Genomic DNA, 11,533 nt, shown 5'->3' with positions numbered 1-11,533 from the left:
GAATCGCCTTCGTGTTTAACAGTCCACAGAAGGCACTCCTTTGTTGCACGTTCTCCTACCGATCTACGAACAAACACAAGTCTTCCTGAGCTGAACAATTCGAATCTCGACTCATTTGTCCATGACTTTGTTCTTCCAGTGTTCTATTGTCCAATGTTGATGTTCTCGGACACGTTGAAGTCGCTTTTGTTTATTTCTATTGCGTAAGATGGGTTTCTTCATAACTATTCGTCCATGAAAACCATATTCCTGTAGGCGACTTGTTGCTGTAGATGCAGTAGCTGGCTTTAACCGCGCAATATTTCTTCCTGCAGTTACCTTTGGAGCAGTTCTACGTCTGTTTTCTTACTAATCAATGCCACAGCACGATCATCTGTAGGTGTAGTCGCTCTTGATCCTCCAGGCCTTTCTTTGTTTACAAAACTACCAGTTTTTTGGTATTTTTTCATAATGTAGTCAACGGCGGAGCGAACTGAGTGCAATTCTTTGGCGATTCGTCGATTGCTTTTGCCACTCCTGTGGTAAGTCACTGGAGAGCGCACGCGTTTGGATCATCCAATTCTCCTCTTTAATGCACTATTGTGAATTTTCTAGCACTTTATTTCATTCCCGACCTGATCACTATGAAATAGTAATACACCTGCGTTTCTTTAATGCCTCATAACGGTTTTTCTTAAACTTATGGTTTCGTAGATAATAACCTCTTCAGATTAGCTGTAATTGCTACATTATTGCGCAAAATTACCGTGCTGGAGAGAAGTAATTAATTGTGTTTAAAGGGTATATTTACGCTATTTTTTTATTTAAATAATACGACAAGATAAGAATGCTCAAATACTTTGGAGCGGTAGTGTACGTATGTACAGTCCTTCATAACTCACCCTGTATGTTATACATTTTTTAAATGTAGGAAATTTAAGATTGTCAAAAGTTTGACAACACTACGGAAAATTAACTGCCGTTTCTCGGACTTAAATTCTATCGTAGTCAATACAAGACAGAAAAAATAACTGTAGCAATGCTGTAATACAGGGTATCTTACTGAGGAACGCCATTAGACGTTTTGGGAAAACTATGAGTAGCGAAGTTACGAAAATTTTTTGATTTGGTAAAAGCCCTGAGGCGACCACATCTAAAATATTTTCACTGACGTCACACTTCTGGTTGTACCGGAAGTCGATGCTTGCTTATTTTAAATGGAACAGCCTATATAGTATTGCATTTTTGGATTCTACGTTCAATTTTAATACAAGTTTATTAATACGTTGGTTTCCTTACAAATAATAATTTTCAAGGTACATACAGTGTGACCCATTTGTTTTGAGGTCGGTCAGTAAAAGGTTTATTAATTGTGCGATTTGGCCCGGATTTTCTTTTTAATTATAGAGCTTGATAAACTGCACATTTTCATCGAAAATGGCCTCGTTGACATGAAATTCAAGGCCTACTAAGGCAGCTTTTAGGAGCGAAATTTTAATAAATCATATTAGCGATTTTTTAGACAAAATCTGCGCGCGCCACTGGATTGGCCACCCCTCAAAACGGGCCTGTGCAAAATATTATCGAAAAATTTTGAGTAATAACGATTTTGTAGAAGAATTAAAACTGCACCCTCAGTATATATTTATTTTGAAAAATTCATAGTCGGCTACGGAGAACAAGTGAAGTGCTTAACTGTCAAACAAGCGCAACGAGCGTCAACATCGACATTAGAACTTGTTCGTTCTTAATACAAATTGAACTATTAATCGTGATAATTGTGGAAAATTCAAGTGAAAGAGGAAAAACAGAAATTGTTCGTCTTTTTGGTGACAACGTGCGTGCGTCCGGCAGCAGAAGCTGCGGCAGAATGCAGAATTCGACATCGGACATCGAGGTAGACCGGGAAGTCGAAGTAACGAGACAAAATGGACGTCGTCGACTTTCTCTAAATAACAACGAAATTTTTCCATATTTCAACGACAATCCCTGAAACAGCATTAGAATGGCCAGTTTGGACCTTAATATACCCAGAGAAAGTATAAGAAGATGTAAGTAAGTACCCAGTGTACATTTTTAATCCTGACTTCCGAATATGGTCCGAAATGGTTTGTTGTGTTGAGTTAAGTTCCTCCGCGATCTCCGATGTTGTTAGAAAAGGACCTTGGAGTATCATGGTCTTTACAATATCGTCATCAATGAAAGATGGCCGCCCAGAGCGTGCCTTATCACTAAAACCGAAATCACCTGCTTCAAATGTTTCGAACCATCTCCTACATGTATTTTCTTCTGAAGCTGCAGCTCTTCCAAAAACTTTCACTAAATATCGACATGCTTCGGTAGCATTTCTACCCCGTTGAAATTCACACAACATGCAGAGCCTCAAATGAACATAATTAGTACCCATGTTTTCACGATCGCGCCTAGCTTAATAATGACATGAGATATCTGTAGATTCTGTAGTTAATTTCAAAGGAAACATATATGTACATGTAGTTATAAAGAAACTAGGCCCTATAGGGCTCAAACGAGTAAGCGCATACATGTTTAAACTTGAACCGAAATTATTGTGCAGAGCTTTCCGGTAGACCTAATATTTCAGATGATTCAGCCCCAAGGCTCTTAACAAACCACTTAATTTTGTAAGTTTGCTATTCATAGTTTCCCCAAAACGTCTAATGGCGGTTTTCAATGCGACACCCTGTATAGCTTAGAAGCAAACTGCTATGAGTGCAGTAAATACTAATTACTATTATGTAGTATTTATTAATTATCTACGCCATGAAATAAAGACCAATTTTCAGGAATCATTATTTATATTACTATTATCTACAAAATTTATATTTGGTGAGTAAGGTATACCATTTGATAGAAGGTAAGAACTAGAAATACCATTTTGAAGAAATACATTCATGTGTCGAGATAGGTGTAACGAAGCATTTTTATATAAACGAAAAGATTTCGTCTGAGTAGGGAAAGCTTCGCAATTTTGAGGTACTTCAAATGACTTAGGGTTGTTAACTGGTTCTTCATTTCCTAGATGTATCGTAGGATCTTCAAAGCTCCCATCGTCGGCGCAGATGTTAGCAATTCTTTCTAAAATTGGTCGGTCATCCTTGAGTTTCATATCACCGTTCCGTTCCCTTCTCTCCCTGGCTCGTCGATTTTGGAACCAGATTTTGACCCTTATATCTGCCAATTGTAGTTTTCTAGATAACAAGATCACTTCTTCGCTACTAAGATAAGGACTTTCCTTAAACTTTTGTTCCAGAGTTGATAACTGATAGCTCGTGAATGGAATTCTCGGATGGCGACCCAATTGACGTTTTTGAATTTCTCGCTTTTGAATTCCTGGAACAAGGAAAAACCACTGTTATTCATAAATATTTCGTTCGTGCGACAAACCGTGCGATAAAATATTATATTGTTTCACTATCTCATAAAAAAAAAACGGGAAAGGGGTCAACAAAAAGACAGTCGTGTAAAATTGCCGACGTTTCGCGACTCTCTTACGGCATCCTCAAGACACAATTGTTTTTAATTAGAAAAAAAATATATAAAGCCTTGTTATAAATTATATTCGAAGCCTAGTGTGAATCAGTAAGAATTTTGCAAACAATTACTTATATTTATAAATAATAATTGCTCACTACTTTTATGAGGTAACCAAATCTCGTAGCATTGACTTAAGATATGATATTATTTTGAAACAATAATAAATAAACTCAACCACAATTTAAAATCATATGGGATTTTTTAAATGTATAAATGCCAATATCGTGAAAATCATGCGGGCAATGGAAAAATTCAAAAAAACGTCTTCTATAATATGATGAGGGAAGATGGTTGTGGGGATGATGAAGGCACCATTTTGTCCAACATAGAACAAATTCATGGAAAAAGATACAATCCAAAATTTAAAATCGATTGATATCTTTAGGCCCAAGCAGGCCTCTACTTTGCGAAATTATACTAGAAAAAAAAACGCGAAAATAGTACTATAAGTTTTTGGGCGTCCTGTATATTGTGTGAAAATTTTATATATTCTTCTTATATAGGGTGGACCAACGGACACTTTGCACCGCCATTTCCACTGTTTAAAATAAATCTGTGTAAAAACACTCGGATTCGTCGATTTTTTTTTATCGAAAACAATTTTTTAGTATAATTTCAACTCTGCAACTTCAACCCTTGCGCAGGAGTGACAATCAGCCCCAAAATTCCTCATTGGAAGTGGTGTCGAGTAATACTTCATTTTAAAGGAAATTGTACTCTAATTATAACTTCCAAGTTTAAAGCCACTGCCATTGTCCCCGTTGATATGACAGCTTGTCGAAGTCTGTGGGGAATCCCTCACGGTAAGAGCTGTAGACTGCCAAATGAGGATAAGAAGACCTTTAAAAGTGAGATATCACTAAATCGTTTTGACGGAAGTGAATTTTACCCCTCAAATTTTTCTTTAAAAAGGTGGGGAAATGCTAAAAGTGTTCGCATTACTTTTCTCATCAATTTACAAAATGCTAGAAATGACCGATATTTCTCTCGACAACAAAATTTCTTTTATTGTGGAGATGGAGATAACCTTTGATCGGTGAGGTGCAACCGTTGTCTTACATTACGTAACGTTTCGGGTGTAATTTGGTGGAATTCAGGAAAATTTGACTCTGTTGAAACGATTCAGTGACATTTTACGTTTAAAGGTCTGCTTACTTTCATTTTGACGTCTGCAGCTCTTATTGAGATAAATGAATTATCAACTAACAGCTTTTTCCCTCATAAACTCTGAGCAAGCTGTTATATCAATGATGATAATGGGTACCATTTCAAATTTGAAGGTCGTAATCAGGGCACAACTACCTTTAAAATGAGGTATCACTCCACATACCTTCCCGTTAGAAATTTTCAGAGGAACTGTCACCCCTTTTCAGAGAGTTAAGTTGAAGAATTGAATACACAACAGAAAATTTGCCCCCTCGAATGGAAAATCGACGGGTCTGAGCGTTTTTACACATTTTCAATTTAAATTTTGAAAATCGAGTTGCAACGTTTTCGTTGAACCGTCCTGTATGGCTAAACGCACGGTATAATGCGTGATGCTTGTGTTAACAAATCTAATTAGCCACAAGAAGTGAAATTTATTTTTTATTTTAAAAAGGTCCGAAGTGTGCTATTGATGTAACCAGTGAGGAAATGCATAATTTTACGTAACGAATAGGGTTTTGCGGAACGAGGGAAGCGAGGTCCCACAATCTGATACAAGTTACACAAAACGGCGTTTTTTAATGAATTTTGTAGATAATGTTGCTGTCCATTACCCGTTAACTGACTTACGAAATCAGGATTTCTGTTGTAATTCCGCGACTAGATGTACCTTGTCAATTCACATTAGTTAAAATAGTACTCACTCGGTATTTTGGGGGGGCAATATCTGGAACATTGTAACCACTGATAATTCACAATTTCACCATTTTTCTCACCAACATTTTCATTTTTTGATATGTTTCTACCCGCTCTATTCAAAATATGATCGATGCTAAAATCTGAGTGTCTTGGAGTGTCATGATCTTCAACTCGATTTTCCAGGTCGTGACTTTGGGTGTCACCCTTATTGTGCGCAGTCATTTTGCCACGACCAGACAGTGCATGATAGCAATGTTTTATAATAAATTAATTTATGTACGCAGTGTACGTGATAAGGTGTGGTACACTACCAAAACCAAGTACCAAGAAAAACAAACTAAACAGAATCAAGTTTAACTACCCTCTTTTATTTCCCCCACCGTGGTATTTAGGTGGTTAGTAGAGATCTGTATCTCTTTGCTCCAGCGGATCTGTGTCTGACCAATTAGACGGAAAATTGTTTTGGCCTATTATGTTTGTTTACCACTATGCGGACGCCTGGTAAGGGATCTGGTTACCGCTTCTGAATTTCTAATCTCCTTTTGTGACTATCTATCTTAATGGATTCCTTGTGACACGGTAATAACAATGTAAAACGGAGATGATGTATTGAAATTTAAATAGTAGAATTTCCTATTAACAACTTTGTGCCATTTAGAAAATGCGCTAATTCGGTAGGTGCCGATTGTGTGGGCAAATTTGGTGGGAAATTTCTAGGAATACAATACATGGTATCCCGGAAACAACGGTGTAATTGAGTATTGAGCTTGCAGAAAAATAGAGCGCTTACCTTAGCCGGGGTGGGAAAACTACGTTGAAAAGAGCCCGAAACAAGGCCCAAAGTACAAAGTAATTTTTTGAAACGAATTTATGTACTAAAGAAGACGGGCAGCATTTTGAACGTTTATTGCAATAGTTAAACTAGGTGGGTAATTGTTTATAATTTAAACTTCTTCACGTTTTCGTGCCGGCTAAACAACAACAATGAACTGCGAGGTATGGTGGATTTTTTTCGTCGAGAAACCGCATGCGTAGTGAAAATTTTACAAGAGACAAAAAAGTTTGCAAGTAAAGTCAGTTAGTAGCAGAGAAAAAGTTAAAATAATTTATGCGCAGGATAACAAAAATGGAAATTTTTATTCACGAACCGCGAGCCATTTTTACTATTTTCAAAAATTAAAAAAAGGCCCATCCTAAGTCAAAACACTCCAATTTATGTAGTAACTCCTAGTTCCAAAATTGACGAACGTCAATGGAAGCGTGTAGCAACTATTTGGAAAAAAAAAAACAATATTAATTTGATAGCTTCAGAGCCCTTGAGCCGTGAATTATTTCAGGAAAACCTGCATTCATGGCTAAGTGTTGAGCATGCGCTGTCATGGTTAACACCAAAAAAACCAAGTGCTAGGTATTTGCGACATATTTTTATTTAATTTTTGACCTGGAGGCATCAACAGAAGTGCGATGGTCACACGAACAGAAATTCTTCATTTGCGCGAAAACTGTTAAAGACAATATGATTAATTACACAAGGTGGTCAGAATTGGGCGCAAATATTTTAAGAGCGTTTTTGAGGTCAAAATAAGACTGTTTCTTCCTGTATCCGTACCCCTTCGGCGCTGGAACCATCGAAAGTAGGGCGAAGAAAATCGATTATGTCCAATTGCGAACACAGTTATCGATTGGTCAAATTTCATGGAAATTTGCAAGTCGTTGTTTACTTTAGGGGCTCTGTTCCATTTTTGCTTCAAAAACTATGGAAACGGAATTTCAGAAGGGTTGGAGGGGGAGGGGCTAGAATTTGCGTAGCCCATTTTGATATCTTGATACAACTAACCGTTTTCAAGGAAATCAATTTTGAACGAAAGGGCAATGCTATGAAAACGACAAACTAAAAAAACTCGGCGGGCCGCGATTCTTGATATTTTTGCAAATTTTCCTCTGAATTTAGTTCGCATGATTTTTGAGGCAGAAAATGAATAGGGCCCCTAAGACAAACAACGACTTGCAAATTTTCACGAAATTTGACCGATCAATAACCGCGTTCACGATTCGATATAATCGATTTTTTTCGCCCTACTTTCGACGGCTCCAGCTCCTAAGGGGTGCATTTTAGGACACGGGTTTTCAGTAAGATACAGCCATGTTCCGATTTAAAAAAATATTTTCACTAAATTTTTACGTGAACGTACGCACGTTTAAAACCTGAACAGGACGCCTCATCTACAGGACTAACAATATACAGGGTGTTTCATTAAAAAAAAATCTTGCTTCCAGTCAAATCTGGATCAGGCCAGTAGGAATAGAATAACTAAGGAGGATGTACGTTTTAGCGTGAAGGCTCTCCACCTATACGTCTACAATACGTTATGTATATGTGGTTCACCAAAGATGATTATCAAATCACCCAATCAAAAACTAATTCTTTTTAAGTTAAAATCTAATTCAAGTGGCTTTTTTAGCCGCATGTCATCGAAACACAAAAGGACGACCGAGACTAAGCCTGTTTGGAAACATTGAAACATCCCCTAAAACATTTCTCAAATCTTTTAAATGGGTAGGTACGCAAGCTGACAGGGAGTTATCGGGTTGTGAATCTTGACAAGTTTTATCAGAAGCAGAAATCTGAAGACTATAAGTGGTTTTGTATTGTTGGCAAATTAGTTATGGATTAGGTTTATTTGCTTACCTACTTGTTATTATCATTGCAGTTTTTTTTTTGTTTAGAAATCGTTGGAGCTAGATACACCGATCAAAAGTATACCTGAAAACGTTTTGAAGAGTTGGATAATTTGAAGTGGATGCAGTAATTGCCCGATACAATCAAGGGCTTAGCACTTTATAATTTTGCTTTTAATATAATGTTAATGTTCATGGATGAAAATTGCAGATCTAGCATGATAAACACGATAATTTGTGGCTTTTTAGGTCCACATTCCAGGGGAGGGATCATACTCCTCGAGATGTAGCGACTTCATAACGCCCTTGAATGTTTTGGAAAATTCGCTTCAGTCAATGTCAATGGTGGAGGTGTAAAATGACCCTTTAATGCCCGAATTACTGTGTATGCCTCATGTACAGGATGATCAATTAAGAGAGGGCGTCGACTGTATCTGGGGAACTACTTATTGTGAAGTCCTGAGAAAAAAATATTGCAACTAAATCGGCCATAAGAAATAGCGGTAAAATGTATTTAAATTCGTAACTATATCGCTAAAGGGCGTTTTATATGGCTAATCAATAAAAGGCGATTTTTAGTAAAAATTATCCGAAAAAACGTATATATTTTAAATAAAAAATATCAATTTTTGAAATGATTTGCTACAATTTTTGTAGAGAGTGTCTCTGAATTTTTGAAATTAAAGGTTGGGGGAAGCTTTTGGTATCAGCTCAAAAAACACAGTTTTCTCAACATTAACTAAACACAAAATTATACTGCAATATCTTGTTAAAATGATCTTCTTGTTGTAGGCTGTGAAGTGGTGATTATGTCATTTCATGTTAGTCTGGCACAAAAACCGCTAGGCGGCGCTATTTCAATACCATGGTAATATTCTAGCTTATTTCTGAAAACTTAAACGGAAAGCTATAATTTTTGTTGCGCAATTCAAAAGAACGTCAAATTCTGCTTAAAATAGTCAAAACGCGGTGTAAATACCTTTAACTAGTAGTATATTATAGCAGTTCGACGATAGGATTATCTTAAGTACGAAATAAACTGGCTTCGCTTATGAATTAAGCAGGGCGTGAGCGTATCTATGCCCGTCATGTCACCAACTGAAAATAAATGCATTTCAATTAACGTCACTTTCATACCCCCTATACTAATCAGTACCTTTATTCAGTCCACGGCCCCGAAAGCTTGCAGATACTTACATGGAAAATAAGTTAAAAAATCCGCAATTTTTTGTAAAGAATCAAATACAGGGTGTCCTATAGAAAGCAGTCCACCTGAAACGTTTTGAATGGAATTTTTTCTTTGGAAAATCCCGAGACACGTCAATTTTACTTCTAATGAGAACATTTTTAGATCATAAATTCATAGGTGGAGAGCCATTCTCCTAAACGAAGCGGCAATCCCTTCAAGAATCTTAAATGACATGGGCGTCAAGGGGCGCATCAAATCGAAGTTATTATAATCCTCTTTATAAGTATGCTGACACTTTTTTGTTCCAACTTTAAATATTAAAAAAAAACGTTTTAAAACATCGGTGAAATAAATTAAAAAAATATATATTAATTATTTTTTATTTAATTAAGTGTTCAAATTGTGACCCATTTATTTTCATACAATAATAAAGTCTTTGTTCAACCTCTTTCCGAACATTTTGTAGCATTTTGGAAGTTATTCTACCACATACTATCACTATTCGATGACGAAGAGCTTCTAAAAAAGTAGATTTTGTTTTATACACGACAGTTTTTAAATGACCCCATAAGAAAAAGTTCAATAGTGTTAAATCAGGAGATCTTGGGGGCCACTCAATGAAACCTCTTGTATCAATTCAGCGTTCGAGAAAATGTTGATCCAAAAAATTACGCACAGGAACTGCATAGCAGGGCGGATCCTGTTGAAAAAAAAATTATTCTCTGTGATCTGATTGTTATTTTCCAGGATATCCTCAATGTGAGGGTAAATGAAGTCTTGAGGCAGATTGAGGTAAGATCCAACCGTCAGGTTATCAGGTAGAAAAAAGGTCCCACAATACGATTCGATATTTCTGGATGCTGTGAATGCTGTTGTCTCATAATTCTAGAATTTCCATCACTCCCATATCCCCAATTATGTCTGTTGACGAAAGTATTCAAAAAGAATGTGCATTTGTCAGAAAAGCATGTAGAATATGGAAAATTGGGATTTATCAAAATTCCTTCACTCATCACCTCACAAAATTGAATACGACGATTTGAATCGTGTTCATTGAGTCTTTGAATGGGGTGAATTTTAGAGGAATAGAAATTATGCTTTTTTAAGATCATCTGAATATCACTACGTGGAATTCCTGGTGTTGCTTCTAATTCTCGAGTACTTAACATAAGCTTCTCTTAATTTACATAATGCTGCTCAGTATGTCCCAAAATGGTAATCTGTGCAGCCTCGTGACGATGTGTCGCCTTTCACGTTTTTTGTTAGCAATGGATCTATTTTCCATGAATTTAGATATTAAATTCGTCACGCAGGGATGGCTCAGATTCTCATTGAGATGCCTTCCATTAAAAATTCTTGCCTTTTCTCGAGTCATTTCATGGTTTTTGAAACAGACGGTGTCAATTTCAATCCTCTTTGCAGTGGTGTAAATTGTGATACTTTGAATTATCAGATGAATCGACAAATTTCTCGGTACAATTCTGATCAGTGTGAAATCGAAAAGAAACTATCCATTAAATGCTAATGAAACCCATCACATTATCTTAAGAATTCGATAATAAACATCATTTTTTGTAAACCAAATTGGAGAAATTCTCTATTATATAATTCTATTACTCTTCGTTTCTATATATTTTTCAAATATGGTGATTCTAGGTTAAGCCTTGCCTGAAATAGAGAATTTTTTCAATTTTTCATCTTCGGAAATCGATATCTCAGCCACCGCAGGCATCAGGAAAAAAAATCGATTAAAAAAATCGACATGTTTAAGGTCCCCCACACGCACCTGTTCAGTGTCGGTTGCGTTGCGAATCGCCCTGTATATCCATATGTACTATTTGCATTGGGATAAAACGTTTTGTAAAAAAGTGTTATTTAGCGACGAGACAAAAATAAATGAATTTGGATTCGATGGGATTTCATAGGGAAGGCGTCCGACAGGTAATCGATATGATTCAAAGGATACTTTACCTACCATGAAACAAGGAGGAGGCTTTGTTCTTCTTGGGAAATGTTCTTCCGGTTTTAAAATTGGTCCAATTAGTTTTATTGATAGAAAAGTTGACAAATTTCTTTATGTACATAATCTCAAATATACCATGGAACGATTTTGTGACGAAAATTTGCCTGTTTTTTTTGAACATTTCAACATGATAACGACCTGAAACGCGAAACGGCAATAGTTACTTCTTGACTTAAAAAAGCAAAGATGGTCGTTTTGGTCTGGCCAGCGCGAAATCCCGATCTGAATCCTATTGAAAACTCACGGGGTGAGTTAAAAGTTCA

This window comes from Euwallacea fornicatus, chromosome 31 (genome assembly GCF_040115645.1).
Source record: "Euwallacea fornicatus isolate EFF26 chromosome 31, ASM4011564v1, whole genome shotgun sequence".
In the NCBI taxonomy this organism is placed as follows: Eukaryota; Metazoa; Arthropoda; class Insecta; order Coleoptera; family Curculionidae; genus Euwallacea; species Euwallacea fornicatus.
Note: the sequence above shows the minus strand (reverse complement) of the source record.